Source organism: Culex quinquefasciatus, chromosome 3 (genome assembly GCF_015732765.1).
Source record: "Culex quinquefasciatus strain JHB chromosome 3, VPISU_Cqui_1.0_pri_paternal, whole genome shotgun sequence".
Lineage (NCBI taxonomy): Eukaryota > Metazoa > Arthropoda > Insecta > Diptera > Culicidae > Culex > Culex quinquefasciatus.
The window spans coordinates 195,853,700-195,867,412 of NC_051863.1; the positions used below are offsets into that span (position 1 = coordinate 195,853,700).

The 13,713-nt window shown below is 36.5% G+C and overlaps 1 non-coding gene across 1 annotated transcript; it reads left to right on the forward strand.

The window, feature by feature from the left end:
- Window positions 1-3,898: 3,898 nt before the first annotated feature.
- Trnaq-uug lies at window positions 3,899-3,970 on the forward strand. Its single transcript has one exon. It is a non-coding gene; the product is annotated as a tRNA-Gln (tRNA).
- Window positions 3,971-13,713: the final 9,743 nt, after the last annotated feature.

The window sequence follows — 13,713 nt, forward strand, 5'->3', positions numbered from 1 at the left end:
TGATTAGCCGCGAGTTTGCTCCAACAGCATGCCAAGGGCCGGCCGTGGCCGTGGCAGTTCGAGTGCGGCCTCGAAAAACCCGCGAAGTTCGTCTACCGGCCGTGTGCAAAAAGGTAAACAAACCAACGCCGCGTCGACCGCCATCGCGCCGGGGAGTGTGTGCGCCAAAGGATTCGACCCCAAGTTATTACACCCTAATTACCGTGTCCAGGGCCGCAGCCCTATAAGGCTCCGTTCAGCTACTTCCGGCAATCTGTCGACCGATGGCGCTTCAACATCCGCCAACATTCCCACCAGTAACAAGTTCGCGAGACTGAGTGACGAGGAAAGCAACAACAACAACACCGACGGTAGCACTACCGACGACGACGACGACGATGGTCGTGCACGGAAGAAAGTTATTTCGCCAAAAAAAGTAATTACTCCGAAGGAACGACGACCACCACCAATTTTCGTTTTGGACACGTTGGCGGACGATGTTGACGAGCAGCTGGAAGGCCTCGTGTACTGCCTCAAAATAGGTAAATCGTCAGTGCAAGTGTTCACATTTGACCAAAAGAACTTCGACCTGGTTGTGGAGAAATTGAAGCGTCAAAACTTCAAGTTCTACACATTCGACCCCGTGCAGAAGACCGCTGTTAAGATCGTCTTGCAGGGGTATCAAGACCGCCCGATCTCCGTCCTCAAGGAGCACCTCTCGGGTGCCGGAATAACGCCGCGAGACATAAAAGTCCTCTCGCGGAAGACAACCGTCACAGGTACACACACACTGTACCTGTTGTACTTCGACCGCGGCACCGTCAAAATTCAAGACCTGCGGCGGACTAAGGCGTTGGACGGTTTTGGGTAAACTGGCGGTTTTACTCCAAAATCCGACGGACGCAGCGCAATGTCACCGTTGCCAGAAATTCGGCCACGGCTCGCGGAACTGCAACCTCCGGCCCCGCTGCGTGAAGTGCGGTGAGTCACACCTCTCGGAGGTGTGCGCACTGCCACGAAAGGCGGACTTGGGGGAAAACGCAGAACAAACCAAGCCGCGCGTAAAGTGCGCGAACTGTGGCGGTAACCATACCGGTAATTACCGCGGATGCGTCGCGCGCAAGTCCTACCTCGAGGAGCAGGAAAAGAGGAAGAAGAAAGCAGCAGCGTCCCACCCTCCTCAACGAAGTACGAGTGCAGCCGTTCCTGCAGCTGGCCAGCGTACGGTTCCAACGGACAACCCAGCGTTCCCTCCTGGATGGGGGCGGTCGTTTGCAAGCGTGGTCGCTGCCGGTAGCGGCGATGCGGCCCAGCAAGGAGTCACCGGGGAAGATCTCTTTACCCTGCCGGAGTTCTTTGCTCTCGCGGGGGAGATGATGACGCGGTTTCGGACCTGCCGTAACAAGGCGGAGCAATTTCTGGCCCTCGGGGAGCTGATGATTAAGCACATCTATAAAGGATAAAAAACTGTGATCTAGTTTTAAGCTTTTTCTATTTCTATCCCCTTTCCCTTGCAATTTTAGTAAGTTTTTTCTTAACTTTTTCTTACTTTCGGTAACCCCTTAACTACAAGCAACAATTGTTCCAATATGGATTATGATGTAACACACAGCTGAAAGGAACTCCAAAACTCTGTTTTGTACCTTAAAAGAACTTATTGTATCTGATTATTCACCAATAAAACCGAATTTGAATTTGAATTAAACCTTTGCATGGCAAAGTTCAAAAAAGAAAAATATAGAGAATTTTTTCAGCATTCAAAAATTATTTTTTTCAAAGGTGGGTAAACATGCGCACTAATTTAAAAAAATGAAAAACTTAGACTATTTTTAAAAAAGTTACCTAAACATGGCTATAACTTGAAAACGGTGCACTTTATCAAAATTTCACTAGAGTACTTTTTGATTGCAAATTTGTTTTTACATCGAAAAATGAAGTAGAAAAATGTTTGCGACCAATATTTCGATTTTATGAAAAAAACAGTATTGATTCAAAAATTCATAACTCGATCAAAGATTTTTTGCACAATCTGGATTTTTTTGAAAAGTTAGCATTTGATATCCCCTTAAACATATAAAATAATAATAATAATAGTGTTTTGTTTTGTAAATCAAGTTTTAGTAACAAAAAGATAAATTAAAAATCGCCCATTTTTTACCGTGTATATTTTTTTCAGTTTAGTCCTTATCCATACCTACAACTTTGCCCAAGACACCAAATCGATAAAAAAAATTCTTTCAAAAGATTCAGATTTTTGAAACTTTATACATTATGTTTGTATGGAAAGTTGTCAAATTTGTATGGAAAATTATATGGACAAACTAATAATGCAAAATGGCTTCTTTGGGCATACCGAAAGCACCAAAAAAGTTTCAACCAGATACAAAAATTTAAAAAATCAAATAAAAAAGACCGATTAAAATTGGTAAAAATTGCCCAAAAATTAAGTCACATTCTCATAGTTGCAGAAACAAATTGTAAAAGATAAAAAAAAGCGTGTTTAAATCCCTAAAATATTATACAATTTTAATGATTCCTTGAACGTCTATTTGAAATTTCGTTCTGTCTATGCTATATGCAACATTTTTTTTAAGATTTCAAATCAGAACTCTAACCAGTTTCCTTCTCAGTCAGCTAGTTTTGAAAAGGCATTCCAAAACACCTAAAAATTCCTGGAACCAGAAATCCATCACGCACCTAATCCTTCCACGCCTTCGAACAAGTTATTTCTAACGTCCCTGGTCGCTTCGAAGTCGTAACCAATTCTTTTATGATCTAACAGGAATCTACAAAGAAGTTCCCAGTAACGAAAAGAAACAACAACATAAAAAACGCAGCAACCTTCGCCTCGGCCACGACAAACCTGAGAATCATCCACACACCTGAGCCCTCTTCATGGCTTCATGGCTTGCTGGGGTCCACTCCGGAGAACATCACCATCACCACACTTGCAAGAAAGAGGAATGCTGGCTTGGGAAACAAGAAGATTCTTCCTCCTCAGCTGCACACCCCAAAGAATGAACAACAAGAAAAAAAAAATCGTTTCACCTCCCACACACCTTCGAGACCCCGGGAGAAGGCCAAGTGAAACGGACCTCGCCGAGATTCCCACCAAAGCGTCCGCACACAAGTGTTCAACGAAAGTCCACCGCGAAGAGGAACGGCCAAGAAGAGGATGCGTCGACGACGACCGTTTTCGGGGTCTCGGAACATGCGTGTGAGTTCGATTTCCTAGAATTCGATACGGCGGGGGTCCAAGTGCAAGTGCGGCGGTGCGACGACTCAGTAGGCCACGGCTTCGATTGCAAATTTAGCGTCCGAAAATCGGTGCATAATTCAGTGCCTACCACGATGCGGAAAAGTGTTTTCCATAAAATATTACCCCAGGCAAACGGCGTTGTGTATGCAAGTCGTCGCCTACTGAGTCGTCGTCGACGACTCTTTAACGTTGTTGAACACTTGTGCGTGGATCTGGTTTTCCATCTCACACGTGTGTGCACACATGTGCGTTGGCCAAGAACCCGCCACCATCGCCAGAGCGCGATGACTGGTTTGTAGACACAAGTGTTCCAACTTCGAAGTCAACGTCGTCGTGATTGCCTTTCCAGGGATTCTCCGTTTTCAAAGTAACCGAGAGTTGGGTCGGTTTGGGTCGATTGCGTCAAGCCGCGGTTGAAGACCACATCTCGGTGCTGTTGACGATGCGTTGAACGAGACGTGGAACAACAACAACAACAACGTTACGATCGTTCATGCCTGATAGGTCCATGAATGGATGTTTTCTGTCTTATCAGTCCGCGTACGTTGAATGAAGACAGCAGGGTGGTTGAAATAAAGGCGTTTTTTTCACTACATGAAAGTGGCCCCGCAGATGGTTTTGCTGAAATTGTTGGTGAAACGATACGAAAGGTTTTCAACGGGTTCCATGGTGTAACGGTTAGCACTCAGGACTTTGAATCCTGCGATCCGAGTTCAAATCTCGGTGGAACCTCTTTTTTCCTGTTTTTTCAGCAGCTAAATGAAAAAAATGTCGGAAAATTTTCACTATATAGCCCTACACGTGACAAACGACATCTCTACAAATTACTACTTTCATTAATTAATGTTTAGCAGCAACAAAGTATGCTACGATTTATGCTTCTTCCAGCTGCTGCCTACTTTGATGTCTTCGAAAAGCTTGCTTTGCCCAGATTGGGCGCTAATCGCGCAGGGGCCACTTTCGACACCTAATGTGTGTACGAGTGCGAGCGCACGTCCATGGTTTGGTCACCTTTTAAGGCAATGTCCAAGTCCACGCGCAGGTGTACGCACGCTTGCTTCGATTTGTTCAAGATGCTTTGAAGTTTGCACGAGTGTCCAAATCTGGAGTGCTGCGATTTGTTTTCGGTTCGGGCCGAAAATCTTGCGCAACCCGCACAAATGTTATTGAACTTTTCACAGCGTGGTGGTAACTGGTTTGGGCCAAAACAATGCGCCCCACGAACAATTCGATGCTAATCAATATCGGCGCCACCGAATGCCGGTCGGGGTGGCTACTCAAGAAACTATGGCCTGGTCCAGAGACGGCGAGACTGCTAATAAAAATCGACACAGCCATTTATAATCAATTGATATTCATCAGCGAACCCGGCCGAGCTTCGGCCGTTACGATCGATTCCGGATAATGCAACCAGCAACAAGAGGACAAAAATGTTTTCCAGTCAATTGACATTGTTAAATTGTCAAAAATATCGCTATAATCAAACTTGTGTAAGTAACATTCTTTTACGCGACACCATTTTAATAAATCTTGAGTTCTATTTGACAAGGGCCTATAAACAAACAAAATCCTATTGCCTATTGGACCTTTAAAAAAAAACTCTGGAAAGGATTTCAAAAAGTTACACGTCTATCTGTCAGTGATCCCCGAACCTGACGACAGAGAAAACAAGACCTACTCGAAGGAGAGAAACATATCGATCGAAAGGATCTTTAATGCCGTTGTACTGAACGCCGGAGTCCCTCGAAAATCCGCTCGTAAAATCCTCGCACGGATTTGGGAGACGCGTGAGACCGAGAAACCGTTTTATCGCTGACCATCGAATAAAAAAGAGACACTGAAAGGCGATCATCGCGTAATTAAAACCCGACGCGAACCAATCAATATGTAAATGCTGGGGGCTTCTCCTCTTTAAGATCATTTGGTGACCCCAATCGAACCGAAAACGGCGCTTCATCGCAGTAGGCTGTGTAGTAAACAAAGGCATTTATTTTATTTTTTTTCTATGCAGCCATCTTGAAGATGGAAACTGCAAAATGTCGTCAAACGACCAACCACTGCAAATTTCCAAACCAGACTGAAGACTCGGCCCAACTCTCGGCCAGAGCACACACACACATACGACTCTCTTGTTTTATTTTTCGCCGGCGCGCACCGTGCAGGCATCGCAGCAATCGATGACATCGTTCGGTGTCACTCTCTCTCTCTTTCCATTGAGAGCGCTTAGCGTTGCGCAGGTAAACAAGCTCAACCTGCTCGACGCATCCACACTAGTACGGTCACTCACGCGTTGTCGGCCTATTTCATGGTGCACGACGAAGCTCTCGTTTTGTGTGCGTCGTCGTTGCATCTCAGCAAGCAACAACAATCAAGTTTCAACTCCAACATTTGAAATGGTCAAATATCATTTGTAGCACTTATTTGCCGTAGAATATTTCGATCGATAATTTAATTTTGCCTAATAATGCCTATCCTCGTCTCATTCTCTACATTCTCCCCCTTCTCTACTCTTTTCTGTTTTTTTTTTTTTTTTGCATCTGTTTTTCTATCAACTTATCTTTTCTCAAATCAATTAATGCTCAACCTTTTCCTCTCCTGTATTCATCCTCAGTAATTCAGACGAATGCTTTTATAAAGCGTTTAGCTATCATACATTTTTATAAGTGAACTGTCAGTTCTAGTTAATCTAGTTATTTTTTTTGTTTGAATAATTTGATATTTTAAAATAAATTTTTCAAATTCATTTAATTCATTCATTGAGATAATCACATTTTATTCAATTTTCTCAAAACTAACGTTGTAACCTTTTTCCTTTTACCTTATTTACTTCAAGTTATTTTGCTCTTTTCTTTCCTTTTGATAACTTCTAGATATTCAGTTCAATGATCGAACTAAGACGTTTAGGTTTCCTTTTTTTTTGAAAAATAAATCTCTCATCATATTTTTTCAGATACTCAATGTATGGATCTTATAAAAACCACCATTTTTTTTTATTTAGAAATAATTTCTTCTTACTCCTCCAAAATCATTCATAAGATCATAAGAAGGCTTAAAGGTTGCTAAGCTACCGCTTCCTACGTTGTTTTCCTAAACTTGCCTTAAACAATTAGAAATTATAGGAATTGTTTAATTTTTTTCCTGTGAAAAAATTTCCAATCCTATTGAACATTATTCTTTAATATTCTCTTGAAAAAATTACTTTCCTTCATGTTTTGTCCCGAAACTCAGATTAATGACTATTTCAAAACCGACATTTTTCACATTTATTCTTTGAACTTATCCATTATCAATCAAAATTATTTTGCTTTTTTTCTTTGCATGACAAAATCAATTAGTAATTTTACCAGGGATTCAATATTGTCGTAAACTTTATATCATATTTTCAAATGACATTTCAAAGCTTGGAAAAAAATCTCAGCTATAATTTACTCTAGAAACTCCGTGTACTGAGCTTATTAAATCCTATAATATTTCTTACATTTATTCTTTGAAATAAACCTCTATCAATCAACAATATTTTGCTCCTTTATTTGCATGATAAAAAACACTGCTTCTTTTTATTTTCTCCCAGAATTCATAGAGCTATCTATGCCCGATCTTACGCACACTAGCTTATCATTTGTTTTTGCTGGCTGGTTTAAATTTTAACCTAAAAACCCTTCGTGTTCAAACACGCAATACATGCGCACGTAGATAACTCTATTACGGAAACGCCCAAAACCATACCAAATTATGTTGTTCGGTTTTGAATGAAAAAAAAAATCTTTTTTGGTTTTTTTTTTAAGTTCAGAAGCATTCAAAAACATTTCAATAAATATTTATTTCTAACTCTAGTGCAATGGTCATTTCAAAACAGTACATTTTATTTTTTTATTTATTTTTACTGACTGAAACCTTAGTGAGTCCATGTTATTTCGCTAATTCTTGTTTTTGAGATAATATTTCTAAACTAGAAAACTGATACATTATTTAAACTATGGCATGTAGGTTTCCACTTTATAGCTTCATACATTAACTTCTGGAACTGTCAGAAATTTAAAATCAATTCCAAATTATTTCATACTTTTATTTCCAAGAGAAAAAAATGTTCAGAAACTCCCAAAAACCATTTTAAAATTATTTGTTTCTCTTTCCTAATTTTTCAGAAGCTCTTAAGTCCAATGATTATATTGAGCAAAAGTCATTTTTTTTTTTTTTTTTTCATTCACTAACAGAAATCTTAACCAATCCAAGCAATTTGCTTCTTTTTTTATCGAGAAGAAAAAATTTCTACTTAATTTCTTTTAAAATTAAGTACAATGTTTTAATATAAGACATGTTAGTTTCAAAAATACCAATTCTTACATGTCTGAAACTGTCTAATTTGTTTTTTTTTTGGTGCTTGAGAAAACACACTTCTTTTTATTCCTTGAGTTTAGTAGTTTTGTAGTGTATGAGTACATTCCAAAATTCGTATCTCGCCTTTTTCCGTTTCTGATTTTTCCAAGGCATTTTAACTTTTTTTTCCATCCTTTCATTTTTTTTAGAGAGGATTCTCTTTTATTCAAAAATATCCGCAAGATTGGATGCGTTACAACGATTTTGGAAAAAAAAATAACAATTTCCTTGATCACTGTGTCCTCTTAAAGTCACCTTTGTGAGATTTACTCTTAATTTTTTTTTTAATCACGATTTGGCTTAGTTGCTATTTCTTATTTTTGTGTAATCTATATGATTTTTGCGGTAGCTTTTTTTAACTTTTTCTCAGGACCAAGTTGTGAAAATCCAACAAAAAAATAAATTAATGCTCCTCTTTCATTTAATTCTCTCTCATTTGATCTTCTTTATAATTTGTATTTAATCTCATTCACTCTTTGTTACGCAGCATAATTTTCTTTGAATTTTGCTTTTCATTTCAACAAACATTTTTTTTTTTCTTCTTCTTCTTTTTTTTTGTTATATTTGCTTAAGATTTGTTATTTTACAAATATTCTTTATATTCTTGGTGAATTTTACTTATCAATTTTTACTTACTGTTCTACTTAGCTACAAAAATCTTTCTCTAATCTCTCTCGTTTGATCTTCTTTATAACTTAAATGTAATCTCAATTACTCTGTGATGTACCAAACGTTTTTTTTTGCTTCTCGGCAATTCTAGTAAAACTTCTTGTTTCTCTTTGCTTTATTCTAGCTTCCCTCATTATATTTGATAAGAATTTTATTTTACAAATTCTTATCACCTTTGTGAGTTGTAAACTTTTTAATTTTTAAATTACTGTTTTGCTATATTGCTATTTCTTGTTTTTGTTATTTTAATTATTTCTTTCAACCAATTTGTGAATGATCAACTCAACTGATGAGCACGTTAACTCTCCTCTGTCGTTTAATTCTCTCTCATTTGATCTTCTATATGATTTGTATTTTATCTCATTTACTCTTTGTGATGCACCAAAAGTTTTATTTTTTTCCGGAAATTCTTATAAAACTTTTTGTTTCTCTTTTTCTTTATTTTATCTTCCCTCATTATATTTGATAAGAATTGTTTTATATTGCAAATTCTTATCACCTTTGTTAGTTGTACTCTTTATTTATTTTTTTTTTTGTTAAATCTATATAGTGTTTTTTTTGAGGTTGTTTTTATTTTTAATTCTTTCTCTCAACCAAGTAGAGAATGATAAACAAACACTTTTACTCTAATCTATTGTTTATTTATCTCTCATTTTTTTGATCTTCTTTATAATTTGTATTTTATTTCATTCCCTCTTTGTTACGCACCATACTTTTCTTTGAATCTTTCTTTTCGTTTTTACAATTCAACAAACATTTTTCGTTTCTCTTATTTTTTTTCATCTTTTCCATCATATTGGCTAAGAATTTGATATTCTACAAATTCTTATCACTTAGGTGGATTTTAATCATCAATTTTTAATTACTGTTCTGCTTAACTACATTTCACCAGTGTGAATTTTACTCGTAAATTTTCATGTTTAGCTACTTTCTTTTCTTTCTGGATAGTTTTTGCGGTTGCTTTTTTTCTGCTCAGAACCAAGTCGTGAATGACCAACTAAAACAAAAAATTGAGTCGAGTTTCTTATAAAAATTCTTATAAAACTTCTTGTTTCTCTTTTTCTTTATTTTATCTTCCCTCATTATATTTGATAAGAATTGTTTTATATTGCAAATTCTTATCACATTTGTTAGTTGTACTCTTTAATTTTTTTTTAATTACTGTTTTGCCAAGTTGCTGTTTTGTTTTTTTATTTTTAATTCATTCTCTCAACCAAGTTGAGAATAATAAACAACCATTTTAACTCTACTCTATTGTTTATTTATCTCTCATTTGATCTTCTTTATGATTTGTATTTTATTTCATTCCCTCTTTGTTACGCACCATACTTTTCTTTGAATCTTCCTTTTCGTTTTGACAATTCAACAAACATTTCTTGTTTCTCTTATTTTTTCCATCTTTTCCATCATATTTGCTAAGAATTTGATATTTTACAAATTCATATCACTTAGGTGGATTTTAATCATCAATTTTTAATTACTGTTCTGCTTAACTACATTTCACCAGTGTGAATTTTACTCGTAAATTTTCATGTTTAGCTACTTTCTCTTCTTTTCTTTCTGGATAGTTTTCGCGGTTGCTTTTTTTTTTTTGCTCAGAACCAAGTCGTGAATGACCAACTAACACATCTTAACTCTCCTCTTTCGTTCAATTCTCGTTCATTTGATCTTCTTCATGATTTGTATGTAATCTCTTTTAATCTTTGTGACGCACCATACAATTCAACTTAAATTTCTTGTTTCTCTTCTTTTTACTTCTTCTCTATGATAATAAGAATTTGATTTTTTTTACAAATTCTTAACATCTTATATGCTTAGCATCTATTTGATCCTTTCTTTGTTATTTTTTTTATTGCATTTTTTTTTACTCGACCGATTTGTAAATAATCACCAACATAGTTTAAAACATTTTAACTCTCCTCTTTTCTTTTATTCTCTCTTATTTTGATCTTCTTAGTAATTTGTATTTACTATCTACTCCATTGTTTATTTCGGCATCCTCACATTTTTTTTCTCTTTGTTCTTCTTTTCCTTCCTTTCCTTTCCTTCTCAAATTTTATAAGGTTAGGCTCTTGCTCTCTTTTTTTATAATTTCTCTGAACCAAGTTTCGTTTTTGTGGCGCATCAAACTCTTCCTTATTTTTTAATTTTGATTTTAGCAAAATAGATTAACAAAACACCATGCAATTTGTGCAATTCATGATGCATCTTATTAAGCACCATTTTGCCTTCTTTTCCATAAAGCCACAACCAAAATCCAACTGGTTCATTTGTATTTTTATTCGTGATTAGCAGTGTTTGAGGGCATACACTCAATCACCATATTATTGCAACTAGTTGAGGCTTACGTCAACAGTTAATTTGAAAGTTGAGGCGTTCGTCAACTATTCTATGTCTGTTTTCATTAAGACAGTTGAGGCGTTCGTCAACTATTCTTTGTCTGTTTTCATTAAGACAGTTGAGGCGTTCGTCAACTGTTTCTATGTTTTGTTATTTACACAGTTGAGGCGTTCGTCAACTTTTTATGATTTCATAACTCTATCTCACTATATCAGTTTTTTTCTTCATCTTTTTTTTTAATTTCACCTAACTTACCCACCAACTGCGCCATGTAGTAAACAAAGGCATTTATTTTATTTTTTTTCTATGCAGCCATCTTGAAGATGGAAACTGCAAAATGTCGTCAAACGACCAACCACTGCAAATTTCCAAACCAGACTGAAGACTCGGCCCAACTCTCGGCCAGAGCACACACACACATACGACTCTCTTGTTTTATTTTTCGCCGGCGCGCACCGTGCAGGCATCGCAGCAATCGATGACATCGTTCGGTGTCACTCTCTCTCTCTTTCCATTGAGAGCGCTTAGCGTTGCGCAGGTAAACAAGCTCAACCTGCTCGACGCATCCACACTAGTACGGTCACTCACGCGTTGTCGGCCTATTTCATGGTGCACGACGAAGCTCTCGTTTTGTGTGCGTCGTCGTTGCATCTCAGCAAGCAACAACAATCAAGTTTCAACTCCAACATTTGAAATGGTCAAATATCATTTGTAGCACTTATTTGCCGTAGAATATTTCGATCGATAATTTAATTTTGCCTAATAATGCCTATCCTCGTCTCATTCTCTACAGGCTGGTGGCAATTGGAAAAGTCGTTTGGCTCACCTGATCAATTTCTCACCCAAAGCCTACTACCGTTGATCGAATCTCGACGCAAAAGCCATCTCAAAAGATTTAACAAAACCTCAAAAAAGGATGACGGGCTATTTCCTGTCGCATCCTGGCAGAAATCCGCTCGATGCAACAAAGATAAGACCGGCACCAATCCACTCTTTATCTTGAACTAACAAATTTTTCCCATTAGCAGCTTTTTTCCGAAAACCATCCCACGGTGATCTTACAAATCTTGCCGAAGAAAAAAGTTACGAAAAAATAGCAAAGGAAACATAACATAACCTCCAAACAAAGTGCACACAATAAAGCAATTCTCGAGAAGGCCATTGTTTCCGGCCCCGGATCGTTGCCATCGTCCGGGAGCTAGAAGACTGACCCGCAGGATCTGTACCTGTTTTGCGGCACCACCACAGGGAGATGAAATGCGTCTACCTGATGATCAGCTTACCGCACTTTGGCTATGCGGGGAAAAGGGCATCAGAGGGAAAAAAATGAAGGGAAAGGACAATGTTATCGGACTTTTTTTTAGTTTGGACTCTTTTAAGGTTTATTTTATTTGTGGTGCATTCTTTGGAGAGTTGTGTTTAGTTGCGTATCAAAATAACATGTATTTTATGAGCACTTAGGAGTGGTATATAAAGATAAGGACGGAATGGAAAATTTTGGACCATGCCCTCAAATATTGAATTACATTTTTTTAAGTTGTTCGGTTGTTCTCTACCACAGTCCACAGTCATAATTGCCAACATCTAAACTAATCTAATATAATCTTATCATATCGAACTAAAGCCACACACAGCCACTCCAAAGAAAGCATTTTGAAACTTTTTATGAGAATAATAAATTTTACGGGAGCGAATGACCCACAGGGTTAAAGTTCCCATTATAAAATCAATAAAAACAACAACAACTCACAATTCGCACAAAACTACGTATTTAAAAAAAAACATTTTTAACATTCAACATTTTCACAAAACTACGTATTTTCAAAAAAAACTCTGAATTTCAGTTATTGCAATATGGACATCAAACGATCGAGAATTTTACATATAATTTGAAAGTAATTATACATTTTTTGAAATATTTATAATTTCACAAAACTACGTATTATCGAAAAAAAAGTTTTTGTCTAATTTCCAAAAGCTCAAAATATTTTTTTTTGAAAATATCAAAAAGCATCACAAAACTTTATATTTTTGAAAACAAATTTAAAATTTTCATTAAAATCGAGTTCTGCGACCCTTTTTTAGTCAAATTTGGATAGTTGATTGCCTGTTAAATTACAAAATGCATTTTGTTTTCAATAGTTGATTTTTTTGTGCTTTGATATTCTATATAAAAAGTGCCAACTTTTGAGCTATACGATATGACGGACATTTTGTTTTTGGCCAAGTTATTTAAAAAAAATTGAATACTTAATCGAAAAGTACTTAAGGCCGCTGCAAATATTTTTCAAAGTTTATGCCCCCCCCCCCCTTTTATCCAAAATTGGTCGGAAAAATCAGGGGGCAAAACAAATATTTTTTTCAAAAAACATGAGTCAATCAACTGAGAACAAACTAAAATGCCTTTCGCTGCATTGATAATCATATTTAACATGTTTGTGCTCGCTTTAAAAAATTTAGAACTTTTACCGAAAAAATAAAATTTTTGTTTAAACTTCGAAATTTTGGAAACTAATGATTGTAAAACAACTGGACATAATAATGTATAATATATAATGCATTTTAAACACTTTTTCCAGTAAAATGTTGACACCGTGGTCTGAACTTTAAATTTTTTAAGTTTTTTTTTTGCCACACATAAATTTAAAAAAATATTTGCAACGGCCTTATGAAAATTTTAAAGCTACGGTCATTTTTAGGTTAATTACTCAATAAAATAGTGTTTTTTAATTTATAAAAAATTGTGTTCATCCTTGTCAATCTTTGAAAAAAATACATTAAAAATGCTGAGAAAATTGCAACAAAATGCTTTTTTGAACATTGTTGATCCAACCTCTGGATGCTGAGATACGGCCTTGAAAAGAATAGCAAATCCCAAACATGAGTTTTTCTAAGTACAGTCGACTCTCTGGCTGTCGATCTTCTCGATATCAGTATTTCTCCAGCTGTCAATTTTTTTTCAGTACCTTAAAATAGATCGCTTTGTTTTTCGTTTTATAATTTGATACCTTGCTCTCTCGACGGTCCCTTCAATGTCAACAACGAGAGAGTTCACTGTATAAGGCTGTCAATTTTCAATCGATGATATC